Source organism: Mauremys mutica, chromosome 8, assembly GCF_020497125.1.
Source record: "Mauremys mutica isolate MM-2020 ecotype Southern chromosome 8, ASM2049712v1, whole genome shotgun sequence".
Classification (NCBI taxonomy): Eukaryota; Metazoa; Chordata; order Testudines; family Geoemydidae; genus Mauremys; species Mauremys mutica.
This window is the reverse complement of record NC_059079.1, coordinates 60,295,429-60,318,552: the sequence shown is the minus strand read 5'-3', so window position 1 is coordinate 60,318,552 and position 23,124 is coordinate 60,295,429. Positions and strand designations below refer to the sequence as shown.

Genomic DNA, 23,124 nt, shown 5'->3' with positions numbered 1-23,124 from the left:
ACGCGCACACTAGTGCTACGCCATACACCAGTTCACCACAAATGCCTCAGTTTTAAAGATTGATTTTATCTACACTAAAGTTGAAAATCTGAGTTGACTCTGAAAAAAATTCACTACCAGAATTATGACATCCTTCAAAATTCAGTTCTGCAAATTTCTAACAGAGAGGACCAAGCCGATGCTACAGGACTGAAAACCTCACTATTGCAATACAGACAAGGCAGTGCAACCTTTACAGCACTACAGTGCCTCCATTAGTCTCCAGAGATAGAAAGCTTTTCTGAAAATACCGGTGCAGAAGGCTGAAGTGCCTTGGGGGTAGTGTGCAGTTATAGATTTTGACCAGCCAGAGCATTTTTTCTAGTGTAAGGTAAGTTATGCAGGAGGGGATGTGAGACTGACTGGAAAATGGTTAGAACCCATATGCATAGAGAGTAGTTTTGATGTTATCTTCTACTGTGCTTTTAAATGTCTTAGCCTTAAAAGTTTTAATCTGAAAAGTTTAAAAAAAGTCACATTTTTACTTAACAGGTCCATTGGTTCCCTGTGCATATTTGAGTGTCATACATTTAGAGGCATAAGGTTTACTTACTCCCTTTCTAGTCCTGTTTGTACAGCAGAAACAACCCAGCTAAAGAGTAAGTGAGGTTGTCCTATATATCAACAGAATTGTTTCAAAATTCCCTGTTACACCAGAGAAAACCCACAGAAGAGAATGGGGTGCAGAGGTGCAACAAGGAAACACACCCTGTTTGATTCTCAGAACTCTGAGTTTGCAGAGCTGACAGTTAGAAAAAAATATCTTTTCACGTGTAAACAAAAGATGTTTGCTCTGGGAATCATCAAAAGAGGATAAACGTGGAACCCCAAGATGCCACTTTAAAAGAGTTAGCCTTCAGAGTAAAGTCACATTGTTCAATATCGCTACTAATCAATCACCAAAACATAACTGTTTGCAGTGTGGCTGTAGTCCTTTTGGTCCCAGGATATTAGAGACAAGATTTTGAGTTACACAGAGCTCTTCAGGTTTGAAGAAGAGCTCTGTGTAGCTCAAAAGCTCATCTCTTTCACCAGTACAAACTGGTCCAATTAAAAAAAAAAAATCTTGGGAATTGAGAGAAGTTGTGATGAACTGAAGTTTAGGTAGAGCTGATCTGTTATAGGGATAAATGAGTGGCTGTCCATAAAATGTAAAGTACTGTATTAATCCAAACAGCTGTGTACAGTATAGATGACAAATATTCAATTTCTCCTTAACGTCTCACTATTGATCTTTCATTTATTTTTTTTGTGCGGGGAAGGGGGGGAAATGGAGCACAACTACTCTTAGGGTGTTAAGAGCTACAAGCAGAAGTTCAACTTCACACACTTTTGCACACGTGCAAACAAAAACAATTGCTCATTAGTCACATTAGAACTCAGACAAGCTGTTAAAAGTTGCCATCTTTCCCATTTTTCAGAAGATATCCCATGTTTGACAATATCATCTCAAAAACTTGGCTTGTAGCACATTAAAGTATCTGAAACAGACACAGTGCAATACACATGCCATGCACGACATCTTCACTTGGTCTTGAAGAATAAACTATTAAAGATGGTAATCCTGCCTTTGCGTGATCTGAAAGATTTAAATGTGGCCTACAGCCTGCATCTGAATTAATGCCGAAGGGGACAAGGAGTCAATGCTTTATATAACTTTATCTACTAGACTGGTCCAATGAACCTAAGCCTGTCCTGCATGCAGAGGGGCAACTCAAGTTAGTAGCATACACTAGGTACGCAGCTCAATAGCTAGAAGTCACTTCCAGTCTCATTCTTCTGCAATGTTTTACAGATACAAAAATGAGAACTTTAAAAAATTAAACTCAGTCCATGGTGAAAAGGCAAGTAGTTTATATTCTGCCTCATTTTATTTTGACAGATTTACTGATTGTGATAGCAAAAGATGAGACAGAGATGCATGAGTCCCAACACCACAGGGGAATTCCCTATTCCTGTCATACTGAAAAATCATTTCCTTTCATTCACCCCTCACTTCTAACTCAAACTAATACTTTGAATATACTAGTCTGTCTGCAATTTTATCATCAAATAATTGCAAAAAGATGACAGGACCATATATCCTACCAAGTAACGGTGCCAACATATATAAAAATTCCCACCTAAAAATATGTTAGATTCAGTTATGGTTGCTAGACTGCATAAAAAGGAAGGAACTAAAAACTTAAATCATTCAATACACCATCTATGCTCCCTTTTTAACCCTAATTACTACTTTTCTACAACTCACAGCCCACATGTATCTCCACGAACGCTGGCCATGTGATCTGATGAATAGCAGAGTTAGTGTGGCTTTCATACATTACAAGGTATGCAGCTTTGCATGGTTCTGTAGGGCTCTGCCTCAGCTCCCTCAGATGCCAGGCAGAATGTCTGTGCCAAAGCATTGGTACATCAAGGGCTCCAAGTTTCTACCCTACACAAGTTCTTATACCTGCCACATCAGCACAGCATGAGTGCCTTCCAGTCATGCATTAAGTACCGTAACAACTAGCTGTAATGTGTGGTTCGTTTTTTTTCTTGTGTGGCACTACAGCCTCAGTGTGTTGGGGCAGCAGTGCTGAGGGAGCCCTTCAAGCACCAATGTCGTGGCACAGGTACCCTGGGCTCTCCTCACAACCTTAGTTCCCTGCATGCTTATGGACAGAGCCCCTTGCTCAAACGCTCCGAACTCCTCAAAGTTCTGCTCAACCCCTATTTACTCTGCTTACCCCCCCCCACATCTCTAGTCACACTACTTGTATCCCTACTTGCCCCCATGTCCCCCCAAAGCCTCACCACATGCTTCCGCCTACATATCCAGCAACCTTGCTAAACAGAAGTACATGTTGAGCACAGCGAATCACATACTTTGTGTCAATTGCACGCCAAGCTTCAGGGAGACAGTCTGGCAGCACTGGAATACTGAAATAGCTGATGGATCTAAACAGTTCCATCAGTGAGTGATTATCCCAAAAAAGGAAAATTTTGTTATCTTTACATTTTAAAATTCCAGGAGTGGCTTATGGCCAAGATGAGATCAGATTATGAAAGAATTTTGGAACTTGTGGGAAGTATGGTTGTATAATAGTGAATGCAAAAGAAAGGGAGGAAAATAGGAGCATTTTAAAATCTTTTCTTTGCAAAAGTTAGTAATTTTTTCACTAAAATAATTTCACAGAAAATGCAACTTTTCTCTGAAGAGTCACTGCACCGGATCTGGACACTAAATTAAATGCAAAAGCATTACACAGAGGGTTTTGAGTCCTGTTTTAAGCAAAAATTTCAGTGCAACCTTATCAATGAAGTCCTGTTGATACTGCTGTAATACCACGTGAAAATGCCAGCATGACCAACATGAGCATTTTTATAATGTCCATTAAATACATAATGGGCAGTGAAGCCCAAGCCCCAAAGCTCCCTGGAGTTCATACTTATGGTACTGAGTATTGACTGTTCATTTAAAAATAAACCAAACAAGGTAATAAAACAGGATTACTTGTCTGCATAGGAGAATCAGGACTAGAACAGTAAGGGTGTCAGGAGTCAGGTGCTTTGGTAAAGCCTAGTCCACTGAACCTAAACCTTTCCAGAGGTCAGAGAGAATTCCACATACAGATGCACTGACATAGCTGCAAAGGCAGCCTGTGGGTCATTGCCCATATACACCTCTACCCCGATACAACGTTGTCCTCAGGAGCTAAAAAAATCTTATCGCGTTATAGGTGAAACCGCGTTATATCGAACTTGCTTTGATCCGTCGGAGCGCGCAGCCTCCTCCCCCCAGAGAGCTGCTTTACTGCGTTATATACGAATTCGTGTTATATTGGATCGCATTATATCGGGGTAGAGGTATATTTCCTTTTTAAAAACAGCAAATTATTCACTTGGAATTATTAATCATATGCCCTTCCTGAACTCATCCATTGTGTCATTACCTTCTCTTCCAAATCTATGAAGTCCCACTTGTGTCACTATGTCTATAAGAAATCAGCCAATTCATAATGACTCAAAAGGGCAGATGTGGCTAGTTGGAACTTGTAACCATTTAAAAAAAGGAAAATTTATGTAACAATTGTATATTTTATTGTCGCTCTTCTCACCACCCACTTTTTGATGTCAAATTTTCTTTTTAAAACTACATGCTCTGTGTTTCAGTAGAGGTTTCATTGCACTTAGCACCCTGGGGTCCCAATCCATTACAGCTGCATTGTACCACTGCCTGTGGCCTTGTCTACCCTACAGGAAAAAGTTCATCTAACCTATGCAATTTGAGTTACGTGAATAGCATAACTCAAGTCGACATAGCTTGGATCTACTTACCGCGGGGTCCACACTACGCAATGTTGATGGGAGACACTCTCCCATCGACTCCTCTTACTCTTCTCGATCCGGTGGAGTACAGGAATCGACGGGAGAGTGATCTGCGGTCGATTTAGCAGGTCTTCACTAGATCTGCTAAATCGACCACCAATGTGTCAACCTCCCGCTAAGTATAGACAAGCTTTGTGGAGACAGGTACAGGAGTGGGGAACAGGTCTGGATGAGGGTGAAACAGTGTATGGAGGGGAACGATCAGGTTTAGCGAGCTGTCCTAAACCAGACAGAGACCTCCACTTTATTCTAGGAAGACTGCAAATGCAGACAAAAGACATTTCATTTGTCCACATGGTCAGACCCTGCAGCTTCCAGTTCTAGTGCGTTTCGTTATTAAAAGACCTTTTGTTACGTAATCTTTTTTATCCCAGGCCCCAACTGCATCAAATCCTAAATTAAACACACTTTAATGCATGCAAATAAGCTAAAGAAAAAAGGATTCAGATTGCAGAAAAATATAATTAAGTAGGCAAATTTAACCCAGAAGGTCAAAACCATTATTAGCCAGTGTGTGAAAGGTTGCAAAGAACACATAAAGGGAAAGATGTGCACACCACACACATACATAATGGCATTAAATGAGGCACTCAAGTCTCCTTTGCAATTAACTTGGGGGAACAGCTCATTGGAAATTTTAAAAAGTTTACTTCTGCTAGCCTGACATCAGGTCAGAAACAGCTCTGATTTTATCAGGCCCAAAGATCTCCTGGCCTTGACTCTGCTATAAACCATGCAGAACAGCAAGCTATTGGTGCACTGACAAGCCAATGTCCTTACAGTAATGCCACTGAACATCAAACTGCTTTTGAACAAGGATATGCATATTAAATGATTTAGAATATATGATCTGTCACTGGATGGTAGAAAAGGGGACAGGGGTTTGGATTCCCCATGGCATTGACTAGTGAGTCAGAGCTACCCAGGCTCTCTGGGATGTCTACACTGCAGTACAACACCCGTGGTTGGCCTGCGTCAGCTGACTCGAGCTCGGTGTGTGGGGCTGTAAAACTGCAATGCACATGTTTGGGCTTGGGCTGGAGCCTGGACTCGGGGACCTGCGAGAGGGTGCCAGAGCCCATGATCCAGACCAAGCCCAAATATCTGCACTGCAGTTTTATAGCCCCACACTCCAAGCCAGAATCAGCTGACACAGGCCAGCCATGGCTGTTGTATTGTAGTGTTGACATATCTTTTATGCCAGGATTTCCAGAAACCTCACATGGGAACAAGGGGTTAAATAAATGGATTGTGTTTTAAAAAAAATATTTTTGTAAGTGAATTTCACTTCACTTGAAGGAAAAATCATGCTAGCTAAAACCAGGTATAGCGAAAGGAAACAATGTGTAAGTATCAAAGTCTGTTCTTCAGTTCTGTCCTGCAGCACATGCTGCTATAACAGTCCTGGAGCTCTCCTGAGCCAAGAGTGTCCATTACACATAATTGCCTGATGGTTTGGGGATAATCCAGAGACTACATTCATTCTCATTTGTTAATCTTTTAGTCAGGATTAGAATCCAGATCCCAAAAGCTGAACATCAAATGCATTAAATCGATTCCAGCAAACTTCAAGTAGTGACCTGGTAACACTAGACTTTTATGATGTCTGCGTACTTCACAGATAAAATGAATCCTGTTCATTGGATGCCGAAATATTTTCCATCTCCCTAGTAACATACTGCGCTGACTTAACCTATTCCATTCCATAGCTTACCATGGTAAATTTTGTCTAACAGAAGCATGCTCATTTTTAACAGACAGCAAAGCAGAAAAGACAAAAACAAAACAAAACAACCTCTGCCTACTCATGGTGCTACTTAGCAGTGTGCATATCAGGGAAGCGAGTGCATGGAATCTGTAGAGACTGATAATTTCTTCACATTGTAGGACCATAAACATTTCACTAAGGTGAGATGCTGTTGAGTAAAGTTTATCATATTTGAAGACAACTCAATCATTTTTGTTGAGCATTAAGTCTCGCCACAGATTACTCTCTATTCAGAGCAATGAATAGGAAATCAGGTTCTCAACAGTTGGAGGGGATTTTATCTTTAAGCCCAATTCATAGGACAAGTGAAATCACCTCTCCTTTATAATGAATAATTTTGATACAGTTGGCGTCAGTTTTGCACAATGGCTGTAAAAAATCTTCAGATAACAAATTGAAGTGACAGTGGTTTTTTAACACTCAATGTCATTTTGAATGCATGTGGAGATTACCAATAATATATGATCAAAAAGGAAAGAAAATTCCAGCAATAACAGAAATGCATTAAGATACCAAAGATTCTAACAGCAAAAGGCAAGTTTAAAAGGATTCAAGCAAATAAGGATTAAAATAATCTAGTATTTGTGCTTCAATGATACAAGCGAACAAAACTCTGTTGAGACACATGGTATCTGCCTGGATATCCTTCAGCTGCATAAATATTAGAAAAGCCAACTTGAAGAAGATAGGAGGGGTGAAAGAAGAAGTATTTCTCCTATATTTGATTACATGTCTAATCTATATCATCCTCTCTGGACTAGTGCCCTTTAAATATTCCTCCTGCACAGCTGTTGATTTACTCCTCAATAGACGTCATGGTAACTGAACCCAGAGCGAATGGCAATTATACACTGCCATTTTATTGGCCTGTGTTGGATCTAGTTAAAGTATAGTAATATAAAAAAAATAAGAGTAGAATACAGTTGTTAAAAGAAATCTGTTTTAGATACTTGATCTGCGGTAAGTGAATTTCTCTCCTGAAATTTGTTGAATGAATCTGTGTAACAAGCCCAAGGCCAAAATACCAGCCTTATCTAAGGCCTGAATATGCAAGTAACCAATAAGAATGCTGTTATGGGAGAGAAAGTCTGTACCAAGGGATGATAAGAACTTTGGGAAACACAATGATGTTTTCTTAAGCCATACCCACTGATCCTCTCATCCCTTGAGAAACATGATTAGGCCTATGTAAATCTTTTAGCAATAAAAAGAGGAAGACAAGAATTAAATCAAACCTGTTAAATCTGGATGTAAGAATGCTGAGTGCATGGGAGCGAGTGTTTGTGAGAGGTAGATACATGATCAGAAACTAGTACCAACCAAAACCTAAGACTCACAACCATCAATGGGCTGAAGATAAGGCAGGGTGGAGGCAACTGGATGACCCCCGGAGGGCATGCCGGAACCCACCCAAGCGCATCAAGGAGAGATAGAAGACTGGAAGATAATGTATACCCATCATGGATGTACCATCTGCTGATCAAGCTGATTAATGGTTACCCCAATCACGAATTGAGCATGATGAAGCAACTTCCATAGACATACACTGAGGCAAAGACCTATAAGAACAGTACCAGTGGACTGAGCTCTTTGAGTCTGGTTCTGCGACCACCCTCCGGGAGCATCGGATGAGCATCTGACATGACTCGGCTCCACTCTCATGTCCAAGCCACCTGGCCAGTGATTTGACACGAGCAACTCTCAGGCTGGTAACTATAACAATCATTGCAGAATTTGTGTGAATGTTTGTGAGAGTGAATGATTATAACAGCTGTCAAAACTATTTTGTTGTATTTGCAATAAACGTGGCGTTTTGCCTTGTCCCTCTTATAAGATCCTGTTGGTATTATTTTATTAGTAATCTGATTCTTCAAAACAGATTAACACAGACAGTAAGAAAGGACTGGACAGAACACAATGGACTTCTGAGGAAAGGAACTATTTGTTTTATCAGGACTGAATACTATGGATTTCAATTTACAGTGAACTGGTTTATGTTTTTATCAGCAATAGAAAAGATAATTAACGGTAATATCTAGATATGGTCATCTACAATTGTAGATCATGACTTCAAATGAACTGTTGCTGTAAGTAGTAGCATTTAAGAAAATATGCACATACAATATGTGGTTTTTCTGCATGGGGAGGGGCAAAGGGAGAGAAAACATGGCACAATGTGTGTCAGACTACTTCAATAACTTTTGTCTCAGGAAAACTGGGTTCAAATTTAGATTCAGTGCATGAAATTGATGTAACAATCTCAACCTCTCTCAGTGTACACTTGACAATATCACAAAGCCACCATGCAACGTGACAGTCTGCTCAGAAACACGTAATCACTACTGGTGCTTTATAGTTTCAAAGCTCTGCATAGAAATTAGTCCTCAACACCCATCTGAGGAAGGTAAATATAATTCTCAGTTTACAGATGAAGCAATTGAAGCACAAAGAAGGTAAGTGAGTTGTCAAATGTCACCCAGGGAGTCAGCGGCACAAGTGGAATTAGAAACCAGAAGTTCCTGGAGCTCAGGCCCATTGAACTACAGTGGCCTGGTCTACACTACACAGATAGGTCGACGTAAGGCATCTTATGCCAACCTAATGTCGTCTGCGTTTACGCTACCAGGATCCTTCCACTGACGTAACTCACCTGCTACAATGACTTAATTACGCCACATCCGCGAGATGCATAGTGCTTAATTCTACGTAGTTAGGTCGACGTAGTGGCAGTGTAGATGCTGTGTTGCTTATGTCGACTTATCTGGCCTCCAGGAGATGTCTCACAATACTCTGCTGTGACCACTCTGGTCACTGTTCTCAACTCCATTGCCCAGCAGCCAGGTACACAGGAAACAGTCCCTCCCCTGTTAAACAACCAGGAACTTTTGAATTTTAATTTCCTGTTTGTTCAGCGTGGAAAGCTCACCTGCCCAGGTGATCATTCCAGCTCCACACTCCAAACATTCTCCTGCCTGGAGTACAGAGGAGGTGGTGGATCTTCTGGGTCTGTGAGGAGAAGAGGCTGTGCAGGCACAGCTCCGATCCAGCCGTAGAAACAGACATATACAAGCAGATCACTCGCAGCATGGGGGAGAAGGGCTACACCACGGACACACAGCGGTGCCATGTGAAAATCAAGGAACTACGGCAGGCATAGCAGAAGGCAAGGGATGTGAACAGTTGCTCTGGTTCAGTACCACAGACCTGCCATTTTTACAAGGAGCTGCATGTTATTCTCAGCTGTGACCCCATCACGACCCCCAAGAGCAGTGTAGTACCTCTGAGGAGTTGGAGACATGGGCCACCCAGACAACACTGAGAAGATAGTCTTGGACAAAGAAGAGGAGGAGGAGAATGGGAAACAGTTGAGTGCTGGATCCATTGTCTCAGAGAGCCAGGAGCTGTTTATAACCCCAGAACAGTCTAGCCAGTTGAAGCAGAGCAGCATGTCTGAGAGTGATGCCAGGGAAGGAACCTCTGGTGACTATGCAATTCTAATTAACATTTTTGGGTCATATGTTCTTATAGTCTACTTTTTATTTAAAAAAAAACAGTTGAGGTGTAGAGTGGCTATTTGCTTCCCAGTGGCTGTACCAGATAGGCAGAGGGTGCCCCACGAAAAAAGACTGTTTATGTACACAGAGATGTCCTGGGATTCCTTCCTAGAGATCTCAAGGAAACTTTCATGGAACTACTCTGAAATCCTTTGCAGAAGGTTTCTGGGAAGGACTGCCTTATTTCTTCCACTGCACTAGGACACTTTCCTACCCCACTCCAGTATTAATTCGCCAGGCATCATTGCAGTACACAGCATGGCAACATGAAGTCCTGATCTGTACCTGGATGCTTGCAGCAGCTGTTCCCTTGCCACCTCTGTTACCCTCAGGAGCATATCACCAGCGAGGGTTACCTATGGGAGACGGTGGCAGTTTTCATTTAAATTGCTCAACTCCCTCTGCAGAACGACATTCCAACATCACTACACTCCTGCTCCTGCCCTCACACATGTTCCACTAGGTGAGTGGGGCCAGTGCAATATCCCTTCTACTCAATCCTGGGAGAGAGTGCCAAGAACAACAGCTGCACATATGCAGAGGTATGATAGGCAAGGCCGCTGTTCTTTTAAAGACAAGATGAATGAGTTCTCCCCTCCCAATTTTATTCCACCGTCTTCCCAAGATTTAATTCTTGTGATAGATCTTTCGGTGTCTATATCTGCATGCAAGGAAAGTCCAGATCTTGAAAATGAAATCTTTATTAATTCAAAGCAGAAGGGGAGGAGAGGGACAGGGAATCTGAGGCACCGGGGGTAATGTGCATGGAAAAGAAGCATAGCAGTCACATCAAGGTTCAGATTATGGTAGGCCCAATAGAGAAAAGCAGCACGCGCATTACTGTGGATCATTACTAAAACAGGTTTTCAAAGCCTCCCTGAGACATGCTGCTCCATGTTGAGCTCTTCTTATAGCCTTGGTATCTGGCTGCTCAAAATTAGCAGACAGTCTATCCACCTCTACATTCCACTCCTGTGGAAACATCTCTCCCCTTACTTCACAGGTATTATGAGGCACACAGCAGGCAACTATAACCATAGGGATATTTTTTTCCACTGAGGTCTAACCTAGTGAGCAAACTGCACCAGCGACTCTTCAAATGGCCAAAGGCACCTTCAACCACCATTCTGCACTTGCTAAACCTGTTGTTAAATTGCTCCTTGCTGGTATCCAGGAGTACAGCTTGATGAGCCATGGGAGTAAGGGGTAGGCTGGGTCTCCCAGGATAACTATTGGCATTTCAACGTCACCAATAGTAATTTTGCGGTCCGGAAAGAAAGTCCCTGCTTGCAGCTTTCTGAACAGACCTATGTCTTAAAGATGCATGCATGATGCACCTTCCCAGACCATCCCATGTTGATGTTGGTAAAAAAAACCTCCGATAATCCACCAGTGCTCACAACACAATAGGTAAGTGTCCCTTTCTGTTTAGGTACTTTTTGGCAAGGTGGTCTGGTGCCAAGATAGGGAAATGCATGCCATCTATTGATCCACCACAATTAGGGAACTCCATTGTGGCAAAACCATCCACTATGTCCTGCATATTGCCCAGAGTCACTATCTTTCTTAGCAGAAGACTATTAATGGCCTTGCATACTTGGATCACAGCAACCTGCACAGTGGATTTACCAATTCCAAATTGAATCCCCACTGACTAGTAGCAGTCTGGCATTGCAAGCTTCCACACAGAATTTGCCACTCGTTTCTCCACTGTCAAAGCAGGTCTCATTTTAGCATTGCTGATCAGCAAGGCTGAGAAGAGCTCCACACACAGTTCCTGAAAAGTGGCCTGTCACATACAATAATTCTGCAGTCACTGATCATCATCCCATAAGTGCATAACAATGTGATTCCACTAGTCAGTGCTTGCTTCTCAGGACCAGAACCAGTGCTACATTGTGTTAAGCTGCTGCGTGACTGTGAATAGCAACGGGAATTGTTTCATTCCAGCAGAGCTACTTGAAGGGTGCGGCGGTTCCTCTTGCAGCTCTGGAAATACTGCAGGATAAGGGGTGTAATGTTTGCGACACTTGCCACAATAGTACACAGTTGAGCAGGGTACAAGCGTCCCTGCAGATGCTGTATGCACAGCTATGCCCACTTTTTGAAAAAAGAAAAAAAAAAGGCATGAAATATGGATTGCAGATGAAATCAGGGGAGAGAGAAAGCTGCATCATGGGATATTGAAGCCACGTTCCCAGTCACCCCTGCGAGAATGTTTTGGTCCCATGAAGCAACTGCAAGCCCTTCCCAAAACCTCACTGCTCTCTGCATCAATGCAAGTGCTGCTAATGAGGACACGCTCCACCGACACAAGGAGTGTGGTGTGGACATACACAACCGACTTACTGTGGCAGCTGGATGTCAGCTTAAGTTTGTAGTCGAGACATGGCCACTGTCTCTTGGGAGAGGCCAGCTACTGGAATAGTAAAGCTTTCTGTGGGTCAGACTGAGCTGCTTTGGGCTCAGGATCAGAATGGCAAAAGTGATGCAGGTTATTACTGAAGTCTATGGCCTGGTCTACACTGGCGTAGCTGAAGTTGACGCATCTTAGATCAACTTACTCTGCATCCTCGCGGCGCGGGATCGACAGCCACTGCTCCCCCGTCGACTCCGCTTCCGCCTCTTGCCCTAGTGGAGTTCCGGAGTCAACGGGGAGCATGTTTGGGGATTGATGTATTCCGTCTAGATGAGATGCGATACATCGATCCCCGATAAATCGATCACTACCCACCCGATCCGGCGGGTGGAGTAGACATACCCTATGGCTGGAACAATACCTGAGAGAATGCTTTTACAGCTTGCCAATGAACTATGCATCTCTAACCACTATCGTGCATTCACCCTAAAAGGTAAAAGCATGACAAAAAATTTACATTTTAGTTTTACAAGCACTTGTAAATAAGCAAGCATCAGCAAAGCCAACATAACGTGGACAGCTGTACACTGGCTAACTGCATGCTATGGATTGACAGACATAAGAGAAAAGTCTAAGGGCACATCTACACTTACCGGGGATTGACGCTGCGGCGATCGATGCACCGGGGGTCGATTTATGCTAAATCAACCGTAGATCACTCTCCCGTCGACTCCTGTACTCCACCGGAACATGAAGCATACGGTAAGTCGACGGGAGAGCATCTCCCGTCGACCCAGTGCAATGCAGACCCTGCAGTAAGTCGACCTAAGCTAAATTGACTCCAGCTATGTTATTCACGGTTCCTTTCACATAGCTGGAGTTGCGTAATTTAGGTTGACTTACCCCAGTAGTGTAGACAAGGCCTAAGAGACAAAGTATCCACTTCATCCTGTGCATAGTGGCTGGTAAAACATTTGTTAGTTTGGTAACAGGTTGCTAGCAAGTGCTGACCTGTGTGCTACGTCAGATTTTCATAGGTCTTCCAACAGAATTCAGAATACTTGTTTTGTAATGTGAACCCAGATGTGAGGCAAGAATTTCCTGTACAATAACCAATTTTGCACTAGTGAAAACAAGTACACTACAAAATGAACCCAAGCGCCTTCTTTTAATATTAATATGCTGCTTTTACTTTCAGCTCATCTCTTTCCTGTTTTTTACCACGGCTTGTGCAAATTGACCAGTCTCTTGGTATGTTCAAATCAACATACAAGTTCTGAAACACTGTATGGAAATGGAAGCACCACTCACTTTCAATTCTAAATGAAAGATTTTTTTTATTCAGAAGAGATGTAACAGTTTCCACAAGTACACTCTTCATAAACTGTATCAGTTTCCACTGTTCAGTGGACATGAGATCTCTAATTCAGTCAGGGCAGACTGCTGCACAGCATGTCTCTTTCAGCAGCATCAGGCAGACTGGCCGCAGACAATCAAGCTTCCCAACCCAGGAGCTGTGGAAAATCTATGCCAGACTCACATTTAGCAGTTCGGAGAACAATGCTAAGCTTCTGTCTATGGTGACATTCAGGAGGGATGCAATCACTTCCTTCCTCTGAATTGCATTTACATGCTCTCCGCAGATTGCAGGCCAAAGGAATTTTTATGGATCTGAACCAATCCTTCTTCCCAATCTCTCTCTCTTATCTTCCTTCCAATATATCTCATTATTATGAGTAAGTGGGAAACAATGCCATTGTCTTCTCCGCCAGCTCCCCAGACTGTGTCGACCCTTTAACTTAATATTCATTTCAGACACACTGAAGTGAATTTAAAAAACCTTAGCACACTGAACCCCTGGCAATGCAGTGAATCGTTTGCTTCATTCCAGGTTCGGCAATCCAGAACAAGAGTTTGGGATAAAGTGATTATGGTATGCAATAAAATACAAAAGACTAAAGTAACTTGAGTGTTATTTGCTTTATAAAAAATCCTCTTTCAAATTGTATAATCAAAACACCTTGAAAGAGTACTGCACAATCCTGTTTAGCTGCAACAACCCCGATGTTATCGGTAACCTTTAGCTGTGTTTAATAGGGATCCATTGTTTTATGAAATATAATTTGGTTTGGTTCAGATTTATTTTTAAATGACTCACTGCTGTGCTGGGTACTTGTTTGCAACTCATTTCTCAAAGCAGCTATTAATGTAATTCTATTTCCAGATTTATTTTGTTTGGCTAAATGGCTTGTTCTTTACAGGTACTTTCAATGAAGACCCACTGTGCCCTCCAAAGCAAGATCCATCTCTTACTCTGTAGGTACAGCGCCTAGCACACGGAAGGCAGTAGGAACAACAATAATCAGCAGCAGGTCAAGGTAAACCCCAACTAGGAATGAGCAATTCTTCTTCAAAGATGTAAAATAAAGGACACAAGACTAAGAAAAGTGAACTATTCATCAGATCTGCCTGAGTGCACTGTTTAATATGCAGCTTAGCATCAAGGTTTTTTTTTTATTGCTCATGGCTGGGCAGCTTGATTGATATTAGACTGACCGGAAGCTACTGGATTATAATCCATTTTGATCCAGACCATAGGAGAGAGGGTGTGAAACCTATAGTACAGGGCTCTGATACTAAAGTGATGGATACAATATAGAAGCATACATAAACAAAAGCTTTTATTGTTATAAAGCTAGGAGTGTGACTAGTTCTGCATCAGTGCTTCCATTTCACTCAAAGGTGAAACTGTCTGATCAAAATCTTAAAATTGAACGCTGGAAGGAAAAAAATTAGTTTTATTTTTCCACCTCATTTGAACACTATAGAATGTTAAACATCTGTGGTCTTGTGTCACTTGCAACAGGTAAATATATACAATCTGAACAAGCATCAGCTTTACAAAACTGCAGAAGCTAATTTCATACAATGCAGCTACCGTTGCTGTAGCGTTGGCAATGTTACCTGTTAAAAGGAAGGAAGGGAATAGGTCTATAAAATAACGTTCAAACAAGAAGCTGTAGTATACTCCGAGTGGGGTTTTCAAAAATCTTCAGTGTGGGCCTAATTCTGCTCCCAGTGAAGTCAAAGGGAACTTTATTATTGACTTCAATAGGAACAGAGTTATTTCAATGAGTTCTTTTGAAAAATCCCACTCAAACCATACACTTTAGAAGTCTCCCCTCAGTTTAGAAGAGCCTATAACGCCTCCTGTTTATACATATGGATTTCACACATTCCTGTGCATATATGGGGCAAAATTAGGGTGACCAGATGTCCCGATTTTATAGGGACAGTCCCGATTTTGGGGTATTTTTCTTATATATGCTCCTATTATCCCCCACCCCGTCCCATTTTTCACACTTGCTGTCTACTCATCCTAGGCAAAATCCATGGAATAACACTATAGAACCATGTGAAATGTATCTTGTGGGCCTCAATCTGCATCCTAGTCCTGGCAGAGATGTGTTAGTGGACTGTGCCCACTATCACATCTCTGCCAGAACTACTTCCAGTATTGAAACCCCTCATCAGATTCAAAGAGCCACTTACTTAAACTGCTAGCAATTCCTCTGCAAAGGATATTCCTCTACTTCCATTTATGTTGAAATGTCATGAAAAATTATCACCAGCTAATTTCCAAGAGTTAGGTGTAAATTGTTCTAAGATATTTTTGTTTTAAAGCTTACAATAGTAGCTGTCTTGTACTGACAGAAGGAGAACCAGGCTAAAGCATGGTATGCATTGTTATTCCTCAAGGATGGGCTTTTAAGAAACTCTCAGAGTTGGCATTAAACCAATACCAATTGCTTTTGGAGAAAAAAATACACTCCAACTTTACAAAACTTCAGGATAAGGAATTACAGACATATTGGGTACGTATTAACTAATTCATTCCAAAGATTTTATTTTAAATAAGAGTTTAATTGCTAAGTGTTGTTGATTTATGGAGTCTAAGCTGTGATTGCAAGAAACCGGCATTCCAGTACTGTGTTGGCATCAAAACTGTAGCTCAAAATTAAAAAGGCCTGCCTCAGTTAAGGTCAAAGGTGGGATTAACTACTCACTTCCTGCTAATGGCTAATGCCAGAAATTTCATTAGGAACTAAAATTTTTGCCTGGTACCTGAAGGGAACACACACATTTACCGGTTAATTCAAATTCTTGCAAATCAATCAATTAATAGGTTTCAGGGCCATTGCACTTCCAAGGCATTCATTCCCCGGTCAGTTCAGAGCATAGTTCAAAACCGACCTCATTTTTTAAACCCTTTTTTAAACCCAGGGACTGTGTCATTTCATCCCACTCTTGCTCATCCACCACCAGTCTCCTGTACCAACCCTGAAAGTTTGTGTGGAGACAACAGTCTTGTCATCTGTAGCTCCTATTCTTCTTGAACCACCCCCTTTTATCTGCTTCACTTGACTTTCCATCTTTTTGCAAATCTCAGGGAGATGACATTTTCGCCCAGGTATATGACAATTTCTTTGTCTGCCTTTATTAAAACATGGCATAACTATATTTTCCAAATGTCCAGAGGTTGGCCAGGACTGCCCAGAGGTTTTAAGCATTGGCCAAGGGGCATTCAGTCCCAACCAGAGCCATGGGCTCAGTTACTTAAAAATAAAAATGTGAGTGATACAAGAAGGCAGAAGGCTAGAGGCTGCCCACCTAGCCTTTACCTTGACTCGACCCCAAGTTTGCCCTTTGCTGAAGTATGAGACCCAGGGAGTAGATGCAAGGAGAGTAGGCAGAGTGCCCACACATCCTGGCTGGCACCTGCAGAGATGCATTGTTTTGGAGGGGATAGTTCTCCATTCCACCCTAGACTCTCCATATCAGGGCTGAGAGGAACTGAGATGGTGATGCAGAAAGTGGGACCACATCACAGGTAGAGGTGACTTAAGGAATGGGAAACATCAAACGTAATCCATTTCCATGAAAGAAACCTGTGGGCTCCTTTCATACAGATTATGTGCGGATGTTGCCTGAAGGTTGCTGGGGGAAGAGTAACAAATCTCTCCACCCATATAAAGGCAAACGGTGAGGGGAAATCTGGGGTGTAGGGGGAGAGAGCCTCCAAAGCTTCCAACAAGTATTGGAATTTCTGAATGTTTACCTGAAATCCAAACTTCATGATGCCTTTATAATTAAGGTATTAATGAAATAATTAAAACCTATCAGGGTGTATATCAACCCTCTGGGAGCAGGGAGCCTGGTGGAAATTCTCCTGGGAAGGCGGTGGAATTGACAGCTGTCTTTAAAACTAACATTTGTAAACTCTTTGGGGTTGAGACTGTGCACACTTCCAGATGTATACAGTGCCTAACATAAGAGGGCTCTGAACTTGACTCTGGCCCTGGATGCTACTGTAAAATAAGTATCTGATATTAATAAAAATAGTTTAGAACACATTTTATGTGAAAGACTACACAAACTAAAGTGGTATATTATGTCTTGTAATACAATGGGGAATTAAAGACAGAGTTGGTCTCATCTCTGAATTTCCTGGCTTTTGTCATTTAATTCTAACCTTTTATAATAGTTAAACCACAAAAGGGACCATGCTTTAACCACATTCTTTGTTTAATAATTGCTACTTATTAAAATACCAGAGATCCAGCAGAAGAGAAACTTCTACTCATAAATTTAACAAGAATTGTGCAGAGGTATTTCTTTGTGTTCCCATTCACAATGAATACCGTAACAATACGATTCTTGCTGTGCAAGTTCGCATGTCTCAAGTTCAGGAAATAACAGGAATACTAAGACCTTGGCTACATTAGCAGTGAAATATAATGCACACTCGCTGCAACTCTACCAGTGGGCTCAATGGCTGAAAAGTAATGTCAACAGTTCTCAGATTTCTACCACTATGCCAGTCATTAATGACTGAAAAACAGACGACTGATAAAAATGCTTCTGGCCTATCCAATGGTTAGCATTGCTGGACATGCACTGGTGATGAATGACAGCTAAGTAGTTTGCTGGTGTAAATGCTGCCTCAGTTAAAAAAACACAAAACCCTTCAACTTTGATCTCTCTTTTAAACTCGCAAAAGACCCCTAGGCAATTTATAAAGGTCAAGCTTAAAAATGCCCCCTTGCCCCCTTCTTTTTTTAAGAGGGGAAAAGAGACTTTAGATTAAGTTTGTGAAAATAGACTTGGAACCAAGAGAAAAAACCAGAACCCATTCCTTTGATAAGACTATTCTCAAATCCAAGCTAGAGTGATTTCAGAGCACTGCAGCGGAGGCAGTGGGGAAGAATAGGCCTTTTAGTGCTGAACAATAGCATCAGTGTGGTCAATCAATTGACATAGGAGTATAAGAACAGTTAATCTGAATCTAGGAAAAGGAAGGATTAAAAATGATGCATTATTGCATCAACTAGCAGTCCTCAAACCAGCCGGAAACCTAGAACAGCAACAAAAATGCTGCGATACAGTTTCTCCAATTGCACTGGAGAGGGGGAAGAGATGTCAATTTTAGTAGTAAAATGGTTAGCCCCAGAGGAAGAGGAAAAACTGAAATGGATGGTCTCCTGACACATGACTTACCCCTGCATACACCGAATAGCAGTGGACGGGGAATTTGTGGCAGTTCTGAGACCCATTCATGTCAGCGAGTATCACCTTTACAAGAGAAACCTAAACAGGTTCCTGAGCCCGGGGAGAGAATAAATGAAAAAATACTGGAGATTTTTTTCATAAAAGGGATAAAAAATAAAATCCTACTAAATCCTGTAATTTGCATAATCACATTATCTAGAGGGTCTTGCATAAGGACTAAGGTGTCAAAACATTGAAATTTTAAGATAGCAAGCGAGCCACTAATAATAGAATATAATTTTCTCACGTAGCTCTCAATAGTCGGACTCCTAGGGTGGTAATGATGAGTAAAGAGTTGCTACATTCAGCTGGGTATTTTCTTTGCTTAATTCTCTCTTTTCATGTAAAAAGCAGAATCCAAGAACGAATATCTCTAAAAGGATATTTGCATTGTACAAATTTAACATGCATTATATACAAATACACACACCTCACTGAGTTTCCCTGAAGACAAGAACATGCCTCATGGAATTACTTTATGCACAAAATTACACCCTTTCAGCAACAGACATGTGGAAATGTTACACATATTACATTTCCAATCTAGGAACTTTACAAGCCAAGTAAGTCTCAAGTGCATTTTATGATGCTCTGGGTTAGATTTAAAAAATAAAGATGTAACATTCTCTGTTTAAGAAAATGAGATTGACAAGACTTGCATAGCTTCTTTAAGAGGCTGAGGAAAACAGAATTGAATGAAATAAAATGCAGTAATAATATCTTGCTGCAAGGTGCTAAGCAACAAATAGAGGAATCTGCTTGAGTGAGAGGATGAAAAGTTGTTGGGCTTTTAAACACAACTAGAAAGAACTTGATGTGGCCGGAGAGAAAAGAGTGCAGCAGAGAAGAGCTGGGAGCCATCATGTTGACAAGTCAGCTTCGCAGCAGGTCTAAACTCCAAAACAGGCAAACTCCACAAGGAGAAGTGAAGCATTTGAAAAAATTCTAGGCAAAGCAGAGGAACTCTGAGCACATTTAAGCGTACCTCATTTTTCTGGGAAAGGATTCTCAGATTAACAGTTTATCAAGGTTGTGGCAATTATGTATTACAACCAGAAGAGTGAAGAGGGAGCCAAACACCAACCCTCTTGTGGCTGTACGAAGGAGATGCAAGGCACGCTGGGAGTGAAGATCTAGAACTCAGTGCAGCAAAAGATCAGAGTGCATGATTAGGTTTGACCAGTGAAGAAGCAATGTCAGGATAAAATGGAGGCAGACTTGTGAGAAGTGTAACCTACGATAATGACTCAACAGTTGTGAGTAGGAGAGGAGAAACTTGGATAAAGCAGGGGATGGCAGAGGCCCTCACAGAGATGCTCGGAATGGGACAGCAAGTACTACAGCTGCCAGTAATCACCCAGAGCCAAGATCTGATTGAGAGGCCAGAGGAATCAGAAAGGACAGTATAGTTCTGGTATTGTATTGTGAGTACTTCACACTCAAATCTCAGATTACTTTCTAGATAAGCTTTAACTACCATCTAAACAACTCCATTTGAGAATTCTGCATGAAAAATACTGGTTTAATTTTTAAATCAAAACTGCTAGCTGTTCTGAGATTATTTTAAACCCCAGCTTTTGCAACAGACCACAGCTAAGTGGAGTGAAAAAGATAAAATCCTTTGAATAGGTTTCAGTTAAGATTTCCAAATAGATTTCAGATTAACAGAACTACAATTAAAATCAGGGCAGGTTATTTTAGATTAAAGTAAGGGTTTGGTTATTTGGGAATAGCAAGGGAAGTTTCATGTTAATATTAATAATGCTTCCAAATTAATTAATAGCTAAGAACTGCAATGAATCACTTTCTGAAATAATCTGAGATGTTAGATTAAATCCAGCAAAAGGGAGTCAATTTGCTGACTGTAAATTATCGAAGTCCCATGTGTACTAGCTAGCTCTTATTTATTAATTCTGTGGGAAACAAAATGAATAACCCATGGAAAGTAGTTAACAGAAAATAAGGGTACTTGTAAATGAAGGTTTACTGTAGAATAATTACATGTTTTTAAAAAACATGTAATTAATTTTATTAATTTTTAATGACATTTAGAGAACTGAAATCTGAGATGCTCCATAGAAATAAGATGACTGGTTAATGGTAACAGGATTGTCAACTGTTGTAATTTTGGCTAAAGAAAGGAAAGCTGGTTTCCTAAAGTAGCAATCCAAAAAGGTGTGAAACACGACCCTTTCTGAAGAGTTGTTTATAAAACCTAGAACAGGGTAACCTGAAACTCAGAGTAAGGAGTCCATGGGAGTTTGCTATCTTAGAGTGGCTGGTGGGAAGTCATTTCTCTAACGTTTCATGGTAAGTGGCCTGGAACAACTTTGGTAAAAGGACCTGCCACACAAACTTGCGACCTGTTTTACCTTCTGTTTGGGACAACTACAATCTTACCAGAAGCCCCCCAGAGATAATACAGCAGTCGTGCACGGAGGGAAATAGATATGGAGACACTTGTGTCATATAACAGCATCTAAATGAGCCTTGAGACCTCCTAAAAAGCCAGTTCTTGTGCCTCTCATTGGTGGTTAGATGTTAGTTTCCCAGACTGCTAATCTACCACTGATTTGAAGAACAACCCTTAGACAGGAACACAGACCAGTTTTCTATTCGCCCAGCCTGCATCTCAGCTCTTTAAGATGTTTTTACAAAGCTGCAAAGCCACTTCTCTATCATCTGATGAATAAAAAATTAAAAGCATTCCACCCAAATGTCAGATGCCCTTTAAACAAAGAACTGGAGAAGCACTGGGACTATATAATGTAAAGAGAACTGGAAGACCTAATTTAAAACAAAAATGCACAATGCTATTGTCAATATATATTTTTTTGTCTTTAAAAAGATACAAACCTTTGCTTAGGCTAATTTACTTAGCATATTCTTCTCTTATCTGTATCTCCTGGCTTCTTATCAAAGTCTTGATATTTCTGCTTGGAAAGTCTTTCCCAACTAACCTGCTTATCTGTGGTAATGAATACTCATGCAAACAGGCACAAAATTAATTGGCTTCTTTACAGCGATTATGATAGATTGAGCCCTGCTTAATCTATATAATCAAATTGCTTCTGTGTTCAGCAATAATACCTTTTCTGCTGTCCAGGGAGCAGCCAATGCTAAACCTGCTCTCCCAATAGCTCCCTTCTGAGAAACACCAACTGCAGTGGAAGGGAGGAGGGTTATTTAAGAGGAAATGGAGCAGCAGATGTACGAGGTGCACCTTTATCTCTGAACGTAACAAGCCAGGTCAGAGTGAAGGGTGTCTACCTCTCAGGAGGCGTGGAAATATCATGCAGGATAATAAGGAGAAACCAAGTACAAGAGGTTCTCCTCAGGGCACTACCTACATTCCAATTGTCTATCACAGACAAACCTTAAATTGACTCTCCCCCACATACATGCATTTTAAGAAGATAGACATTTCTGCTTGCCTAGCATTGTTCTAGAAGTAATACTTCATTTCCTTTCCCTCGGTAAGAAAGCCATGTGTGTTTCCACTAGTTTTCTTATGGTGTTTACACTCCAATAGAACAGCAGAATTTATTAACTCCAATACTAGAATTGAAGTTTTACATCAAGCTGGCTGTCTTGCCAGTGTGTTAGGGAATATTTTTTTCTTCTGTTAAGGAGAGACTTAGAGCCAGGCATGTACATTACAAACCTCTCAGTTTAGAAGTTAGAGGTATGCATTTAGGGCAGATGACAGGGTCAGAAGTTCTGGAGCATATCCCTGACTCTGCCATTAACTTATTGTGGGTAAAAATTTTCTAGACTGGCTTCTAATTTTAGGTGGCCTACCAATTTTCAGAGTTGCTGAGCATCAGCAGCTCCCACCAACTTCAACTGAGAGCCACTTTAGAAAATGTGTATATTAGAATCTCTGTGACTCAATTTACCCATCTATAAAAGGTGAGTACACTTACCAAAACAAGTGCTCAAAGAATTAGTTCACTGATTTATCTAAAGTGTTTAAGATCTCCAAAAGGCATGGTACAAGACCAAAGTAGTAGTAGACTAACTACTGTATGTTTAATACAAACTATTACCGCTATTACCAAAATGTACAATTTTCTGGCCACTCTAGTGTCTCAGAGGCAGTGCTCTGGCAGGGAGCACTGCGCTCAGATTTTTGGGAGAGGAATGGTCTTGATCAATGTGGCCAATTATGGATTGGTATTGACAGATGCAGAAGAAACACCATGTCCAGCCCTCTTCAGATGAAAGATGATAGCTGTGACAGAGGATCTCAAGAGGATGGAAAGAGGGAACAGAAAGAAGCTCAGGGCTCCAATGATAATTCAAAGGATTCCTTCTCTGCGCGCGCGCACACATACAGACACACACACACACACACACACACCCCTTCTCTCAAATCCCTTACATCAGAAGGAAGCATACATTAATTTTTATTTCTGTTG

The 23,124-nt window shown here is 41.2% G+C and overlaps 1 protein-coding gene and 1 non-coding gene across 4 annotated transcripts in view; both read right to left on the bottom strand.

Moving 5' to 3' along the window:
• The window catches only part of COP1 (COP1 E3 ubiquitin ligase), a 198,974-nt gene that overhangs the window by 23,724 nt on the left and 152,126 nt on the right, over window positions 1-23,124 (bottom strand). The window lies entirely within an intron of this gene.
• On the bottom strand, window positions 4,596-4,732 carry LOC123376784. Its single transcript, XR_006581954.1, has one exon.